The following is a 19,308-nucleotide window of genomic DNA, read 5'->3' on the forward strand; positions in this document are numbered from 1 at the left end:
CCTACTTTGTTAAGGGTATTTTTTTTTATCAAGAATGGATGCTGTACTTTGTCAAATGCTTTTTCTGCATCTATTGAGAGTGTCATATGGTTTTTATCCTTTCTTTTATTAATGTATCATATTACATTGATTGATTTGCAAATATTGAACCACTCTTGCAACCCAGGAAAAATCTCACTTGATTGTGCTGAATGATTCTTTTAATGTACCGTTGGGTTTAATTTGCTAGTATTTTGTTGACAATTTTTGCATCCATGTTCATTAGGGATATTGGACTGTAGATCTTTTTTTTAGTGGTGTCTTTGTCTGTTTTTGGAATCAAGGCAATGCTGGCATTGTAGAATGAGTCTGGAAGTTTTCCTTCCATTTCTATTTTTTGGAACATTTTGAGAAGAATAGGAATTAACTCTTCTTTAAATGTTTGGTAAAATTGCCCCGGGAGCCAACTGGTCCTGGACTTTTGTTTGTTGGGAGATTTGATTACTGATTCAATTTCTTTGCTGGTTATTAGTCTAAGTTTTCTATTTCTTCCCTTTTCAGTTTTGGCAGTTTATATGTTTCTAGGAACTTATCCATTTCTTCTAGATTGCCCAATTCACTGGCATATACGTTTTCATAATATTCTCAGAAATGTTTGTATTTCTGTGGTATTGGTTGTCATCTCTCCTCTGTTCATGATTTTATTTCTTTGGGTCCTTTCTATTTCTTTTTGCTAAGTCTTGGCTAGGGGTTTATCAATTTTATTAATTTTTTCAACAAAACAGCTCCTGGTTTCATCAATCTGTTCTCTTGGGGTTTTTACTTATTTATTTATTATTTTCCTTTGTCTCCTGTCTTTAGCCTTCATTTGTTGTTTTTTTATTTTTTTCTATCTTCTTTAGGTATGTTAGGTTGCATATTTGAGATTTTTCTTGCTTCTTCAGGTATACCTCTATTGCTATATACTTCCCTCTTAGGACCACCTTTGCTGCATCCCAAAGGTTTTGGACTGTCATGTTTTCATTTTTATTTGCTTCCATTTATGTTTTTATTCCTTCTTTAATTTCCTGATTGACCCATTCATTCTTTAGTAGGATGTTCTTTAACCTCCATGTATTTGTGGTCTTTCCAAATATTTTCTTGTTGACTTTATTTCATAGCTTTGTAATCAGAAGATATATATAGTATGATCTCAATCTTTTTATCCTTGTTGAGGCCTGATTTGATCTATCCTGGAAAATATCCCACATGCTCTTAAAAAGAATGTGTTCATCCTGTGTTAGGATAAAATGTTCTAAATATATCTGTTAAGTTCATCTGGTCCAGTGTGTCATTCAAAGCCATTGTGTCCTTGTTTACTTTCTGCTTAGATGACCTGTCTATTGCTGTGAGTGGGGTTTTAAAGTCCCTACTATTATAGTATTATTATCAATGAGTTCCTTTATGTTTGTTATTAATTATTTTATATATTTGGGTGATACCAAGTTGGGGGCATAAATATTTACCATTGTTAGATCTTATTGTTGAATAGACCTCTTAATTATGATATAATGCCTTCCTTTACCTCTTATTACAGTCTTTAGTTTAAAACCTAGTTTGTCTGATACAAGTTTTGCTATTCCAGCTTTCTTTTGATGTCTGTTTGCATGACAAATTGTCCTCTATCCCTTCATTTTCAGTCTGCAGGTATCTTTAGGTCTAGAGTGAGTCTCTTGTAGGTAGCATATAAATCAATCTTATCTGTGACAGGGCAGTCTGTCCACCTAGCAACACAGAGCACCTTCAGGTCTATCCCAGGTAGGCCAGCTGAGTTTTAAAACTCCAAAATTTAGAGACTACAGGTGGCACAGACTCTCATCTAGGTGAGGATCTTGCTGTGCTGAGACTCATGCAGGTTTATCCCAGTAGGGCATTTGCACCAAGTACAGAAGTTTGGAGTTGAGTAAAGCACAGAAAGGAGCCAAAGTCCAATTTAACCAACACAGCAGGTGTTTTTGTACCTATGCTGAGGGGCTGGGGGGGAAATGGAGCCCACCGGCTCTTCTGTCCTTGGAGAAGCAAATGCCACCTCCCCCAGTGTGTCTCAGGGGATCCTCAGATCAGGCCACTTATTCCCTTACTCTTTGCCTTCCGTCTCCACAGAAGCACTTCAGTGTCCTCACAGCTCCATACCACCCATGCCCTTTGAGCCTTTGAGTCCCATTGGTTGCAAAAAATTACAAAAATCAGCCCCCCTCATTTCCCTAGACAATGGCTTTGGAGAAGTGTTTTCTTTGTGTGATCCCCTGTGTGCTTCTCTCTCTCTCTCTCTCTCTCTCTCTCTCCTTCTCCCTCTTCTTTTCCCTCCTCCCCTGTCTCCATGACCTGAGCTCCCTTTCCTTCCTTTCCACATCCCTGATCCATTTCTCCCCCAAACCACATCTCCACACCTCCTACCTTCCATGATGTGTTCTCCTCTCTCTCTCGTCGTCCAGTTTGTTCTGTCAGTCTTCAGTTGATTTCTTGGGTATTCAGAATGATTTCATATTTAGCTCTGTTTGAGGGATGAGGCAAGCCTGGAGTCTTGCTACTACTTTGCCATATTAGCTTCTCAGACCTATTGGATTTAAAATCTTGGACATGATCATCAATCTTGGTGGAAGTTTTTTGGAGGAGGAAATATAAAATTTGAGTATTTGGTAGATTCTTCTGTATGTTCCCCAATATCCCTTCTTCTTTTCTCCTGCAGAGTAATAGAACCTCCAATTTTTATCTGTGCACCTGACCTCTAAAATTAAGCCAACATTTCTCAATTACTATCATGGCTAAATATGGTCATATTTTTTATTTATAGATAACATAACACAACTAACTAATAATGCTCTTTCTTTCTCCTTTTCTTTCACTCAGTTACTGAAATGTGGATATGATGGCAAGCTTTGTCCTTTATATATATCAGAGCAATGAGAGAGAAGGAAAATGGATTTTGAAACTTATCAGAAGGGTGATGCCACAACTGCTCCAACTTTTATAAGAGGAAGATTATTCACTTTTGCTTAGCCTTTTGCTAATTTTGGATCTTTGTTGTAGAAGCTGGGCTTATAGCCATACTAGCACACAGCAAATATTAAATGAGAAGATGCAAAAATGGAGACAGCTTATATAGAAAACTTTTTTTCTTAACAAAAAGGAGGAAGAGGGAAAGCTACCAAAGTAGCTGGAAAAGAATAAGGAAAGAGTGACCATGGTGAGGTGTTTTTGTTTCCAATGATATGAATATGAAAATCCTGAATAAGTCTAAAATCCAATGAGAAGAATCCAGGTAGAGGTTGAATATAAAATGGGAAAAGTACATTGGATTTAGAGTACATTCAGTAGTAAGGGCCTTTCTTCTCTTATAATAGGAAGGAGAAAGGACAGGGCATTCACAAATATAGATAATTTTGTATGGTTGCATTGCAAAATTCCTATGCTATTTATTATATATCTTCTATAAAGACTTAAGGATATGATAGAAAAAAGACTTGAGATTTAAGAGAACTGCAGAGTTTGTGTGTGTGTGTGTGTGTGTACATATGTGACAATTAGGAGGACAAGGTAAGGGAAAGAATAGAGTAGAATTGCCAATTTGATTCCATTTAACATTATTGATCTTAGGTTTATCATTGAACTCATTTACTTTCTCTAGGAGTGTTTGATTGCTGGGGGTGCAGGTATAGGGAAATTAGATAGTTGGGTTAGCCAGCAATGAGCATTTACCATATTAGTGTGAAGAGAAACACCAAAGAAAGGGGATTTATGATATCATAAAAAGTGCTAATGAGATGGTAAACTCTGTTCAGGCTCAGACACGATGACTCTCCTGTGCTAGGCAGTAGCACTGTAAAGCTGGCTTCATCCTGGTGTGGTTAAAATGCAGACATCTAGGATACTGATCAAAAGTCTGGTATTTCCTCTATTATATTCACAGATCCCCTTTTTCCATGTAAGATCCATGGTACTATTGTTTTTCTACTATTATAATGAATTACAGAAAACCAGATAAAACATAGTAAGAATTCAATGTCTGTTTTTTTAATGAATGTACACATACTCCACCTAATCCTCAATGTTTTCACCTTTCCACACTAATATTTGAGTGCTAAGTACCACAAAACATAAGGGTAATGGAAATAGGCAGATTTAAATAGGCAATGAACAATTTCCACATTATGATTTCTTTAGGGGAAACACACATGTATTTCTGATCTATTTCATTATACTGTACTTAGAATTGTCATAGAGATTTCTCAAACTTCTATATCTAGTTTAAACTGATAAAACAGAATTTCATGGTTGTATTTTCTATGCTTCACTCATAATGTTATATTTAGATGGTTTAAATCCACCATTGTTTTTTCCTACTTCATAATTAAAGTCAAGATTCCCATAATTGAAGTCAGGATTCCACTTGATCATGATCAGCTAAAGGTTTAGCCGCAGATCTTTGTCAACTTGCATTTAAGTACCAATTCCCTTCTTTCCTTTGGGAGTCACCTATTCCCTGGCATTTTTATCAGCTGTGGCATTTCCTTTGCAATGTGTTTCCAGTGTAACTTGGCTGCATATGTTTCTTTATGTTTTCCCAGTAACTGACACACACAAAAAAAACCATCTTGAATGCAGCCTCTAACTGCTATTCAATCTATCTTTTGGGGGGATAGGGGTTTTCTTATATATTTTCACCCAAAGGAAATAAATTTTCTTTGAGCTACCTGAAATTTGTAATTCATTGTTCTTTAGGATAACAAAGGATTCAAATACTTGTACAAAAATAAAACAAATATAGAAACATATCAACCAAAATTTCATATTTCAAAATATCTACATGGGGCTTTATAAATGTCCCTGGGTATAAGCACTTGACAGAATAATAAATTAACAATCTTCTATGAACACCAGGAGCCCTGCTAGCTCTTTCAAAACCAGCCTTTAGGATTTCCAACTTTTAAGTCCCAAAGCCACTGCAGAATTTAAACCTTGTCCCCAGAGATTGTAGATCATGTAAACAATTTTGAGAATTAGCAATCAGAAAACAATCTTTACAGTATTTTTTGTGTGTTTATGAGAAGAGGGAGACCAAAGAGAACAGAGTTGTGGAACACGGGTAAAAAGATATAAGCCAATTACCGTTTGTAGAGTAAACTATCCTTTATTTTTAAATTTTAAAAAGGATTTTATTTATTTATTTGAGAGAGCGAGAGCAGGGGAGGAGCTGGAAAGGGACAAGCAGACTCCACACTGAGCACAGAGCTCAATGCAGGCCTGTCTCGCAACCCTGAGATCACGGCCTGAGCCGAAATCAAGAGTCAGATACTCAACCAATTGAGCTACCAGGAGCCTCTAAACTCTCCTTTATTGTGTTAACTTCTGGTCACTTTGGATTTCTGGTTTCTTTGAATGGCTCTCAGGATCTCATCTACAGCAACACTTTATATTATGTGATGATTATCACACTAGAAGTTGAAAAATACTATAAATCATTGTCTCTGCAGTATTCTATATTTTAAGAAGTGCTATTTTGGGACACCTAGGTGGCACAAAGTGTCCCACTTTTGGTTTCTGCTCAGGTCATTATCTCAGAGTCATGAGATTGAATCCCAGTCAGGTTCTGCACTCAGTGCAAAATCTGCTGGAGATGGCAGCCCGGGTTGCTTAGCGGTTTAGTGCCACCTTTGGCCCAGTGTGTGATCCTGGAGACCCGGAATCGAGTCCCACGTCAGGCTCCCTACATGAAGCCTGCTTCTCCCTCTGCCTGTGTCTCTGCCCCCCCATGTCTCATGAATAAATAAATAAAATCTTTAAAAAAAATCTACTGGAGAATCCCTCTCCTCTTATCCCTCCTGTTTTTGCTCTCTCTCTCTCTAAAAATATAAATCTAAAAAAAAAAAACAACGTTGTGCTATTTTAAGGAATGCAATTCAAACTGACATTGGAGACACATAAAGCTATTATCTTACTCTAATGATGTACTCATAAGGGGAGCCAATGAATAAGTGAGGAAAATTGGAGAGTTAGGAGAGAAGAAAGGAAGAAAAATGTCAGAGGAAGTTCAGAAAAATCTGAGGGAATAAATGGAAAGACTATGTGTAGAAAATTATGGGAAATAACAATCTCTGGCACCTAATACAGTGAATTGATGAATGAACAGCATGACCCTATACCTAATTAATCTTCAGTTGTGATATTTACTGAAATCAGTTCTCTTACCTGAAGGATAAGGATATTCTTTTCATGACTTATAGCTATAGTAATGGTCCAGGAAACGTATAAGTGTTACAGTATCATTAGGTAGGCCTAAATATTTGTTTGCAATCTGTAATTACAGGAATTGCAAGCACTGGAGCTTACACTACTTAGACAATTAGGAGGCATCACCCATATGGTTGTCAAATATTCTTCTTCAAACTAATATTTCCATTGTGCAAGTTTTGGAATAAAATCTAATCATTGGTAAAATTAGATCCTCCTCCTTGGTCTGAGGAGCTTAGAAATAAAAAGTTTACATTTTGGCTTAATATTTACATATATATATGTATATATATTTACATATATATACATATATATATATAAGTTGAGGTGTGTAAATTAAATACATACACAAATTCAATGAAATTTTACATCTAACAAGTGAAAAGCAGCAATTTAATATGCATATTACCTTCTTTAAAATATATTTTAAATATTTGAATTGTATCCCTAGGTAGCTTCATTTTGGCACATTTTTATAGTACTTAGTCTAGATTTCCCCTTCATTTGAGGTGGCTAATCTTTACCAAAATGTAAAAATCTATGCCAGACTCCACTGTAATAAAATATTAGAACAACAGCTCCTAATGTCCATGCTTATTTCTTTTATTTCTCTGGAATCTCAAAAAACACATTAGGTCACTGGCTATTTGTTTCTCAAAAATTGTTTTAGATTATAATTTTAAAAATGCAATTTCAATTTATATTATTATTTGCTTTATGTAATTAACATATGTAGCTTATTCTCTGTCAAAAACAGAATCTTGAAGAAGAATGAGGAGAAAAGATCTCTACAATTAAATATAAGTTGGGTAGCCTGGGTGGCTTAGTTGGTTAAGCATCTGACTCTTGATTTCAGTTCACGTCGTGATCTCAAGGTCTTGAAATGGAGCCTGGCGATGGGCTCCATGCTGGACATCGAGCCTGCTTGAGATCATCTCCCTTTTCCTCATCTGCTGCTGCTTCCCCCACTCTACCCTGTTCTCCAAAAAGAAAGAAGAAAGAAGAAAAGAAAGAAAGAAAGAAAGAAAGAAAGAAAGAAAGAAAGAAAGAAAGAAAGAATAAAAGGTAAATATAAATATATTACATATTATAAGTAAATATAATAAAAATTAAAATGTATTGATTACATCTACTTTTCTATTTTACTTTAAATAATGTAAATGTGTGTAGTCCTTGCCTTGCTCAGTAGTGTTATCATGTTATAAATTACTGTACAAGCTGAAAGAGTGCAAAGTGATCTTAATATTAATAGCAAATGGGAAATTTATGATTTTCCCATAACCTTCAGCAATTTTTGGCAAAAATTTAAAATGTCAGTTATAAAAATAAAATAAAATAAAATGTCAGTTATAAATGTATATAGAAGTTTTTAAAATAGTAAAATCACATTTTATTTTATATTTTGTAATTTAAAACATTAAGAACATTGAGGATTGAGATGTTTTATATCTTGGTAAAAATATGTCAGTGATAGTTTGAAAAGTGACTCCTTGTCATTAGAACTTACAGTATGGAGTGAGCATCCTTTCAATGTCTTGTGAAGTTGACATACTACTTTCTAAGTCTGGATCCACTTCTAACATTTTATCCTTTGTTCTTTCAAAGTCATGAAATGCCTCTGAGAATTGCTTTAATATTAAGTTCTTGCCCACATCACTTCTGAGATATCTTCATCTTTTTCATCACATTTCCTGTCATCATTTATTTCAATAAATGTGTCTTCACTAAGTTCCTCTGGATGCATACCTAGTGTCTCTCAAACAGCTGCAATGTTGACATTCCCATGATCAGCTATTTCTTCCACACCCCCATTTATGTTTTATTTGAATTCTGTGAAATTATTTGCACAGTGTAGCAAGTTTCTGCCATACTGCATGTATTTTATTTTGTTACTTCCTGCCATCATGCTTGAATGTTTTCCACTGTATGCTTTAAGTTATATTTTTTCCACAATTCATCTAAAGAGATTTTATGATCTTTCATTGTAGCATAGCATCATTAACCTGTCCATGACAATAGGCCTCAAATGTTGAATTAACTCCTTGGTTCACTAGCTGAATTGATGAAGTTGCATTTGATGGTAAAAATCAAATTTTCATATTTTTATTCAAAACCCAGAGAATCAGGGTGACCTGGAGCAGTACTCAACAGAAGTGGTGCTTGAAAAGTTTTATAATTATAATTTTAATTTCCCTGTAGTATTTCTCCACCTCTAGGAAATGAAGCAACACAACTACACACTTTGTTGTCTGTGTATGAGCTGATAACAGTAGTGCAATGACCTATTCCTGATAGCCTTTGAAAGAAATCATGTGATTGGTCCCTGATTGTAATGCACATTTGTTATTTATGCAATAGTTTATAGACTGAAAAGCTAGAAGTAAAGCTAATACTTTCTGTAATTACAATTAATATACTGTAGTAATTGAAATTTGAATTGTGTTGTTGGGGTTGCTTATTGAACCATCCAAAGTGAAAACTGTCATGTTGTTGCTAAAGTTAAATAACTTCACTAAGTATTGAAGACAATTTTCCAAATAATATAATTGAAACAAGTATGGTTTGACTTTTTCCAAGCCAAAGGACCTGGAATGACAAATAGTTTGCTAAGCAATGAACAAATAGTGAATTCCTTGAAGTCAGTAACCATAAGTCACCCGGCAATTCTCACCAGAACCTAATTGTACATGTGTGGTAGATTCTTATTATGAATAAATGCACTTAAGAATGAATGAATGGGGAGAAAATACTTAATATATATATAACGTATCCAATAAAAATGCATTTGATTTACTAAAATTAGGAAAAGCAATCTTTCATCTTTATATAAAATTATAGACTCATAAAGTCTATCATTACATTCATGTTATGAAACTAACAAGATTTGATAGAACCACAATAGACACAGTGAAACTAATTTTTTTCCTTTAAATATTTCCCAGGGAAGAAAACAAAGATCAGGTTTAGGTGCCTTCTTTACTCCTTGGGATGTAGGTTGAACAGCTCTTCTTTCTGTATTTTTTCCTTCTGAGTTTTTCTAGGAAATAAATGCCATCTAGGTCTGAGAAAATCCATTTGTGTCTTTGACTCCACTTTTGCTTTCTCTAAGCTCAGTTAAGTTTTATGATTCTCCTGTCTAATCTATTGTATAAATCAATAGTGGTCTAGATGTGTTTATTCTAACACTACAACACTTTTGGCTTAGTGATTAATATGCATTTCTTGCTTCTCTAAAAATAAGAAACCGAGGCTGAGATTTTATTGTCCTTATGCACCCCACTTTGAAAATTATAAATGACAGTATCTAACCAGCAAAATCAGACAAATGAAAAGTAATGAAACATAAATTCAAGAAACCACAACACTATGGTAAATGAAATCTTTCTCCTAAGAGGAATGTAAATAATACTTGATTTTGTGTATAATAGACAGGTGTATAGAGACAGAATTCATGTTAAATAAGATGCAGTCTGAAGCATTTTACATCAGTAAAGTAAAATCTATCTTCAGGGCAGCCCGGGTGGCTCAGCGGTTTAGTGCCGCCTTCAGCCCAGGGCTGATCCTGGAGACCTGGGATCGAGTCCCATGGTGGGCTCCCTGCTGAAGCCTGCTTCTCTCTGCCTGTGTCTCTGCCTCTCTCTCTCCCTCTGTGTATCTCATAAGCAATTAAATTAAAAAAAATCTGTCTTCAGTGTTTATGGATAATTAGCAAGCAGTCATACTTTTGAAAGTGAGTACTGTGCCCTGGGAATTACCTAACATCACTTGATATTTTATTCATCATAACTTCCTTGAAGTATATGGATGACCCTTGAATAACATGGAGGTTGGGAACATTGACCCCTGCACAATTGAAAATCTGTGTATAACTTTGACTTCTCCCCAAATTAATTAATAACCTACTGTTGACTTGAAGCCTTACTAATAATATAAACATTTGATTGACACACATTTTGTACATTATATGTATTATATATTGTATTCTTATAATAAAGTAAGCTAAAGAAAAGGAAGTGTTATTAAGGAAATCATAAGGAAAAGAAAATACATTTAAAGTATTGTACTGTAAAAAAATCCATATAGAAGTGGACCCACACAGTTTGAACCCCTATTTTCAAGAGTTAACTATATATATTTTTGAAGCACATGTCTAACTAATCAGAAATGTATCCAAAATATTTTTTCAATTCAAATATCTAATATTGCTCAAATAAAAGGAATTAATCCTTGTGTAAGCCTAATAAAATCTTCCTTAAAAACCTCTATATTTGGGCACCTAGGTGGCTTATCAGTTAAGTGTCTGCCTTAGGCTCAGGTCATGATTCCAGAGCCCTGGAATCAAGCCCCTTAATGGGCTCTCTGCCCAGCAGGGAGTCTGCTTCTCCCTCTCCCTGCTGCTCTCCCTGCTTGTGCTCTCTTTCTATCAAATAAATAAAATCTTTTACAAAAATAAGAACTCTATATTTATCCTTACTTTTTATATTTATCAATCTGAACTTGTTAGACAAAAAACTAGTGAAAATTGGTTCAATGGTCCCTTCTGGTTTTCTCTCATCTGGTTTCCATCAAATTGTGAAAAGAAACCAAAACAAAATATAAAACAAACAAAAAGATGTTATGCTTCCACAGGCAATTAACATATTAAAGGGAATTAGAAGCCAACCTTTAGAACTCTAACCATGAAATAAATGTTTTTCTTTATATAATTTATTGATTTTTTTCTGAGTTAAATATAAGTAAATCTCAACATTTCTAATGGAACAATTACTTTTATATTTAGGGATTGCTGAATTCTTAAAATTTTAAGTGGATTCTTATTGAGTTGGAAATTTCCCATTTATTGCTGAAAATTTTATATCTATGAATTCTCTTGCTTGAACTAAATTGTGGATAAGTCTCTTGAGGTTGCAGTAATGGAGGGGAAAGAAGTAAAAGCACTGGTTGAAAGGATATCAAGTAGAGAAAGATTCAGACTCTGGTATTTTCAACACCCAGAGTGAACATATAACTTATCTTTCCTATTGGGAAACTTTTGAGAGTCAAAGAAAGTTCTATTATAATTACATTGACTAAGCAAGAATGAACTATGAATGTCCTTGTCCTGGCACACCTGAATGTAAATCCCTCCTCTAAATGATATGCTCACAAGGGATCATGCATTCATCCATCTTGGATTCATAGATCTTTGAATTCTTGACTCCTAGCACCTTTCAAGTATTTACTGCATTAAAATACAGTAAAATATAAAGAAAATAGGGGAAAAGCAGAGCAAAGAAAAGCAAGAAAAAAAGAAAGGAAAAAGGAGGGGAAGGGGAAAGTTTAAGAATCCATGTACCACTTATTCAAAAGATGAAGTCTGAGATATTGGTATTTGGAGAAGGACTAGAAATTTAAGGAAATTGATATTCCCATATAACCCTGTTTCCCTTAAGGAACTGATTGATATATTCTAAATATGAGTGTAACAGGAAACAGGGAATGGATGAAAACCACGGCTCCCACATCACATAATTTGCCGGTGTAGCATACTATTAGTCAGTCTGGTTTTTGTTAGCATCCCTCCTAATTCTGCCCTCATCAGAAATTTTTTATGACTGAACTACGGTTTTGCAAAATCATATGCAAAATCATGTGGTGATACATACCCTAGAGCACCTTATAAACTGTTTTCCCTAAAACTCTAATTTGGATCAAAATTAAGTTTGTTTAGTTATTTTCCTTATGAACTTCTAACATATTGTATCAAACCTCATGCAGGTACTCTTATGTAAATCATATAAATGGAAATAGAAAGACAAAGTTCAATTTATAGAAAAACCAAGAAAAGGTGTTGAATATCAAGTTGTGAGCTAGCCCTTGTAAATATACTTCCTTCATCTGCTGTGTTACTTTTTTTCTCTGCAGTCATAGATATATTTAGTTATTGCAACTAAGTATGTTTCATTCATTAATATTTCATTTTCAGTTATAGTGACACTCCAGTTTCACTATAGGCTTTTAAAATTACAGACAGCCTTGAAATTGCATCCTACTCCAAAAAGATAAAATAGTTCCCCCGTTAAGGGAAACTTGTTAAGTATCATTTCCATAGCTTGCAAACCCCATCATTCTTGTTGCATATCTAGCCATCTTCCTCCATTTCTCAGCAACAAATCATTAGCTAAGAACTGGAGTGAGACCTCATTATCACTCACACTAAACTATTTTCACAAAATGTGTTAGAAGAAATTTACTAGTCTACCCTGAAGCATTATCAAAGAATTGGTACTGAAATACATTTGCCAGGATAAAGGAACAAAGTATATTTTATGATATGGTCTCCCTCATTTTTAATCCTGTTTTGCTGGCTTGTTCACTAATTTACAAAATTCAGTAATTGGCATAGTTTTCTGTCATGTGTGTCAATTTGCCCTGGAATCTTGTAACTTTAAAACACTAACAAGCCTACAATTTTGTGTGTGTTTTCAATATACAAAATGTAACTATAAACAATTGTATATCTATTGGGTAGTCTTTTGTTATTTTTGTCATGAATTAGTAAAGGAATTGTTTATGGTACAGCTTAAGGCTATAATGAAGCTATAGTATAGCTTGTAAGGGAAAATGTTATTTCTAAAAATGAACTGCTTCCAAATTTGATTATACAAGTTAAATTTTTCCAAATAAAATAATTAACAAAAAAGTTTAAGAGAAACAAGAACCTGAGAAAAATATGAAAGCTAAGTGGCTAAATTTGTTTAACATACAAAAAGTGCTTATAAATCAATAAGGACTGAAACTCAATATATAAATGGGTTAAGAAAAAGCAAAATATAAATGGACAATGAATTTGAAAGGTTTTGAATCTCATCGTAATTAAATAATGCAAAATAAAATAACAAAGAGGTATTATTCTTCACCTAAATAAAATATTAAAATAACTTAAAATATATAATAAGACAAAACAAGCCACTAGACATTATTGGCAGAAGTACAAAATTATATTCTTTTTTCAAAGAAATATTTGGGAAAATACAAACAAAAGAACACCTAACTTTGCTTTCTCATTAACCAAACACGTTTACTTCAGGGCAGATAGAGATACAGATATATTTACATATATTTTGTGAATAAATGCACCTAAACAAATATTGAAGGATATAGGATAAAAATGTTAACAAGTAGCTCTTTGTCATAATCAAAAAGACCATGGAACAACCAGTGTTCATAAATAGCAAATTTATTCAATTTGTTCAATTAATGGTGGTAGTTTCATTAAATAAAATGGGACAGAGCTTGTAAAATCAGATCATCTTATACATATTCATATGCAGTTTTTCAAAAGTTGCAAATCTGTATGTGCAATACATGTAATATGAAAGTACATCTATCATTTGTGCATGTTTTCACCTGTGGATTGCTACTACATGTTAATAATGCCCTTACTCTGGAAAGTTAGATTCACATGGAATCCTATTTTTTGAAGGGGAAGACAAGACTGGAAATTTTGACTTACTTTAAACTTTTTCTTTGTTTATTATAATCTAAGTATATTACTTATTTGACAAAAATTAAAAGGTACTAAAGGTAATGAGATTTTATTGATTTTCTTCTTTCTGTATGAGAATCAGTTCTTGGTCCTCCATTACTGTTTGTATTTAATGAGAAAAATACATTTTAATCTGTGTTGTTCTAGTTCAAAGTTAAAATGAAAAGATAAAAATGGCTAACTTTTTAAATCTATAATGCTCATAATGATCTTATGTGTACATGATCTCTATTTGACATTAAAAAATGTATAACAGGGACATACAAAAGCATTTACTCAAAACTCAAAAATATATCAATTACTAGCCACAGGGAGAGAAATAATATCAAAGGCACTCTCTAGGTGACTAAGGTAATCCTTTGTAGCAAAGTCTTTACTGCATGGAATGAATAATGGGTAAACCATATCCTCACGACCTCAAACAATAAATGTAAAATCACCACCGGACAATCAGGCTTATTATCAGAGAATGTAATTAGGCCTAATTACATCCCAGACTTATTTTCCCTGATTTTTCATTCTCCTGATACTCATGCATATTGATTATACCACATAATCATGGGCTTACTGATTTGTTGCCTTTTAATTGGTCTCTAGTGTTTCACTGATGTGTATTTCTCTTCCCGATATCACTGTAGGGCTTTTTAAAAATGCCTTCCTCATATTCCTTGATACAATTGACAATCAGGAAATGTTTCTTTAATGAAAACAGAGTGAGGCAGAAGCTTTTCAGTGTGGACTATTAAATCACTTAATTAAACAGGAGAAACCCTATAGGAAACGAGAGATTCTGGTTGTCAATTGGATAATAATAAAAGAAGTTTAAGTGAAAGCTGTATAGCTAAGGATGAACCAAGGATTCTAGGTTCAGTAACTTAACTGGGAAATGAGGGATGGTCATACAAAAATAATTTTGAATTAATTTCTAGTCATGAGAAGGGGATGAAATAATGCTAGGTATTCATTCACACTTTTTTTTAAAGCAGTAATACAGATATTTTTCATGAACTATAATAAAATACAAAAAAATTAAGAGATCCTTTTATTGAAAGGACAACTTAAGTCAACATCTCTAGGTTGTTATTATGTGTATTTTTTCCTGATAATTTCCTTTATCTCAGACAATAGGGATAAGTTTTATAAATTACTTCCTTATATTTTGATCACTGTGATAGAGTATTAGAATATATTAATGACACCTCATACTTTGTCATTGAACAGTAATGAAAATTAGTAAAACTAAATTTCAACTAAAATTATGTGTGTATCTAAAGTCTTGTAAAATGCATTGGAAAATGATATTCCATAGGCAATATGTGTGGCTCTTAAACAGCTGGGAAAATAATATTATTCTAAAATTAATTTATTCAATCTTGCTAAAGGCATTTGTCCACATATAGGGCTAATTTTATGCCAGGATTAAAATTTTAACAGATATAATATGCGTAGGCTAAAATGTATTGTGAAAGGCTTCCAGGACTTCAGTAACCCTCATTGATAAATTATGTTTTGTAGAAGTATTTTATCAAATTACTTTGTTATTGAACAAATGAACCTGCATTATGTTTCTATGTGTAATCAATAATAAAAATAATACTTTTCTCAAATTGTTTAATTTATAAATACCTTTACCTTTCTCTATGATAGTTACCTGTGATTGTTTGACACAGAAAAGGTTGATATAATGAAGTGTGAGACAAAATAGCTATCTTTGTGAGGGTAAGGATTCAGTTTTGTGCCCCACATCTTATTCACAGACATTTATATAGTATTTAGTATATCAGGCATTATTTTAGGAACATAATAAATATTAACTCATTTTAATCTTCCTACAACTCTGTGATATAAATATTATTATAATCCCTACTGTGCAGTGAGGAAACTGAGGCAGAGTGGTAACGTGTCCAAGGTTCCATAGCCAGTAAAGGGAGGCTTAAATAGCAGGGCTTGTATTTCAGATTTTGTATTCTTAACTAGTATCAAATGTTTCATCCTTTTAAACTCTGGTAGTATGTCCAAGTGATTATAACGGAATAGAACTTTTAAAAGCAGTTAGTCCAGTATGTATAAACCCACATTGAAATCCAAATTTGGTAGTTTTGCTAAATGTGCTATACATGACTTGCTTATTCATTAAACTGTATCAATTCCTAATTCAGGACTAGAATTCAGTAAAATTAAAGTAGGTAAATCTTTTTTTTTTTTTTTAAGATTTTATTTATTTACTCATGAGAGACACAGAGAGGCAGAGACAGGGAGAGGGAGAAGCAGGCTCCATGCAGGAAGCCAGACATGGGACTCAATCCCCAGTCCCCAGGATCAGGCCCTGGGCTGAAGGCAGCGCTAAACCGCTGAACTACCCGCGCTGCTCCAGGTTTTTTTTTTTTTTTTTTTATCATAAGTAGGGAATTATAATTATCTGACCAAAGATAGCTTACTTTTTTCCTGATGAAAATATCACTTGATGAAGATATTCACTATGCCCAGATATACTCTCAGAATCCTTCTCAACACAAAATTTCCATCACCATTGCCAATATATTGAAGGTGCTCCAATGAGAGAAATCTCTGCCATCCTTGCAATGTAATCACCAAAGTAACAATTGCTTCCAATAATTAAAAAGTCTTGGTATCAATTATACTCATTTCATAGAAATCACTTTTAAGTTTTCTTACCTTTTTATGTATTTTGGATATTTTAATTAGCACTGAGATCATTCACTCTTTAAAGATTACATTCTATTTGGTATACACACACGTGCACGCGTGTTATAACTATTTTGGTGAATGGTAGCTTGTTCCATTCAGTGTTTTGCCCTGAAATCTAGCCTATCTGATAAGAGAAAACTCCACTTTCCTTTTGTTTGGAGTTACCTATGTACTTTTGGTCACTTGTTTATACTCAATATGTCCTAATCAGCTATGACTATAGCATAGAATTGGTTTTTGCTTTGGAAGACAACCTGGAAATAATTCTAACAGGTGAGCCATTCTTACTTACATCATTGATATAATCAGCATATATGTAAATATTACTCTCACTTTCTCTAAATTTTACATTTTACGTGTTTGCTTTTCGTTATGATGATGTGAGTTCTAATCTTTAATAAGTTTCCGAGCTTCCTACCCGCTCGCCCTCCCCCAAGTGCCGCTCCGCTGCACCGCGCTAGCTCAGAGCTCCGGGCTCCTGCTAAGCCAGCGCCGCCCTCGTCTCCCCCCAGCCATGGTCATGATCATCTACCCGGGCCTCATCAACCATGATGAGTTGAGATGTTCTCCGACATCTACAAGATCCGAGAGATCGCGGACAGGCTCTCCTTGGAGGTGGAGGAGAAGATGGTCAGTAGGACAGGGGGTAACATTGATGACTTGTTCATTGGTGGAAATGCCTCCGCTGAAGGCCGGGAGGGCGAAGGTACCAAAAAAGCACAGTAATCACTGGTGTTGATATCGTCAGGAACCATCACTTGCAGGAAACCAGCTTCACAAAAGAAGCCTACAAGAAGTGCATCAAAGATGATATGAAATCAATCAAAGGCAAACTTGAAGAACAGAGACCAGAAAGAGTAAAGCCCTTTATGAGAGGGGCTGCAGAACAAATCAAGCACATCCTTGCTAATTTCAAAAACTAGGAGTTCTTTATTGGTGAAAACATGAATCCAGATGGCATGGTTGCACTACTGGACTACTGTGAGGATGGTGTGACCCCATATATGGTTTTCTTTAAGGATGGTTTAGAAATGAAAAAATGTTAATGAACTTGACTGTTACTTCGGATGTATCACCTGATGTCCTAACTGGCTGCTGCTCTTCATCCACACAACACCAGGACTTAGACAAATGGGACTGATGTCATCTTGAGCTCTTTATTTATTTTGACCTTGATTTATTTGGAGTGGAGGCATTGTTTTTAAGGAAAAAAACATGTCATGTAGGTTGTCTAAAAATGAAATGCATTTAAACTCATTTGAGAGAATGCCTGCTAGTTTTACACATTTTTATTTTTTTATTTTTAAATTAAATTAAATTAATTAATTAATTAATTTAGTTTTATACATTTTTAAATCCATCTTGTGTAGTGTCCTGAAGAAGCTAGAGCCTTATTGTAGACTACTGCTAGAAAGCATATGACTGCCTGCAGATAACTTGTACAGTGAAAGCTATTTATGGGACTGGAATATAAAAAACAAGAACCAAAAGTCCTAATTCTGAGTTCAAGTAAAGGGAAAGACCATGCTCATAGTGGGACCAACATTTGAAGTGGATTCCTTATATTTCATCACCTACAGATGGAAGTAGTAAACTCTGGAAGAGATTACCAAAAGAATAAAGAGAGACTAATAACTAACTAACTAACTAAATAAATAAATAAATAAATTTCCCATTTTTATTCCAAAGATTACATTTATACTGTAATGTAATTTATTTTGCCTCTTTTTAAGATACTGTCTATTAATTCCATAGTATAAGCAAAACAAACTAAATTTTTTAGAAGATTTTATTTATTCATGAGAGACACAGATAGAGAGGCAGAGACACAGGCAGAGGGAGAAGCAGGCCCATGCAGGGAGCCCAACGTGGGACTCGATCCCAGGACTCCAGGATCAGGCCTTGGGCTGAAGGCAGGTGCCAAACTGCTGAGCCACCCAGGGATCCCAAAACAAACTAAACCTGTTAACTCTTTATCTCTACTTTTCCTTCTCACCCAACTTGATTCAGTGAGATTACCTTAATGTTTACCTTTTATATACTAGATATTCCACTATTTGAGTTATCAGATTTAAATGACATATATTATCTCCCACCTATTGCTCCTAAGCTATAGAAGTCAATTATTTCTATTCTATTTTCTATTATAGTTCTCTGTATTCTTTCTATTAAAAAAGATATTATGTAGTCCTTATAAAAGTGCATGCCATTTACAGAGCAACATTTCATCTTAATTCTTTCCTTTGTTTAGTTTTATTTCCAAATATGAATAATAATTTCAATGTTGAATACAATGTATTCTACTTATTAAATATATTCTATTTTCTCCAGCATTGCAGGGGTTTCCTAACCATTTCTGTTCCATCATGCTTATCTTCTAGTAGAGTGCTGTTCAACAGAACTTTCTGCCATGATAAATATATTCTATATGTATGCTGTTCAGTAAGTAGCACAAGTGAATGTGCCTTGAAGTCTGGCTACTGTGACTGAGGGATTGAATTTTAAATTTTATTTAATTTTAATTAATTTTAATGTTTATAGCTACATGCAGCTAGTGGCTACTGTACTTTGTACAACACAGCTCTAATACTTATGTTCTTACATATTCAATATTATTTGCTTTTAATTTTTTACTTGATGGACTGCTTGGCTAAATATAAAGTCTTTGGCTGAATATAAAATCCCTGTTTTACTAAAATTATTGCCAAATCACCAACCAAGAGGTAAAGGAGCTCGGGTTATGGAGCTAGCAAATGTGTTTTAATATCCATCCATAGGAAGAATCAAGTGCAGTTTTGAATTGCATGGAAAGTACAGTGGCA

The 19,308-nt window shown here is 34.0% G+C and overlaps 1 pseudogene; it reads left to right on the forward strand.

Annotated features, from left to right (window-relative positions):
• Positions 1-17,006: 17,006 nt before the first annotated feature.
• LOC119876847 lies at positions 17,007-17,647 on the forward strand (annotated as a pseudogene).
• The last annotated feature ends 1,661 nt before the right edge of the window (positions 17,648-19,308 follow it).

The sequence above is a fragment of the Canis lupus genome, chromosome 12, assembly GCF_011100685.1.
Source record: "Canis lupus familiaris isolate Mischka breed German Shepherd chromosome 12, alternate assembly UU_Cfam_GSD_1.0, whole genome shotgun sequence".
NCBI classification, from domain to species: Eukaryota; Metazoa; Chordata; class Mammalia; order Carnivora; family Canidae; genus Canis; species Canis lupus.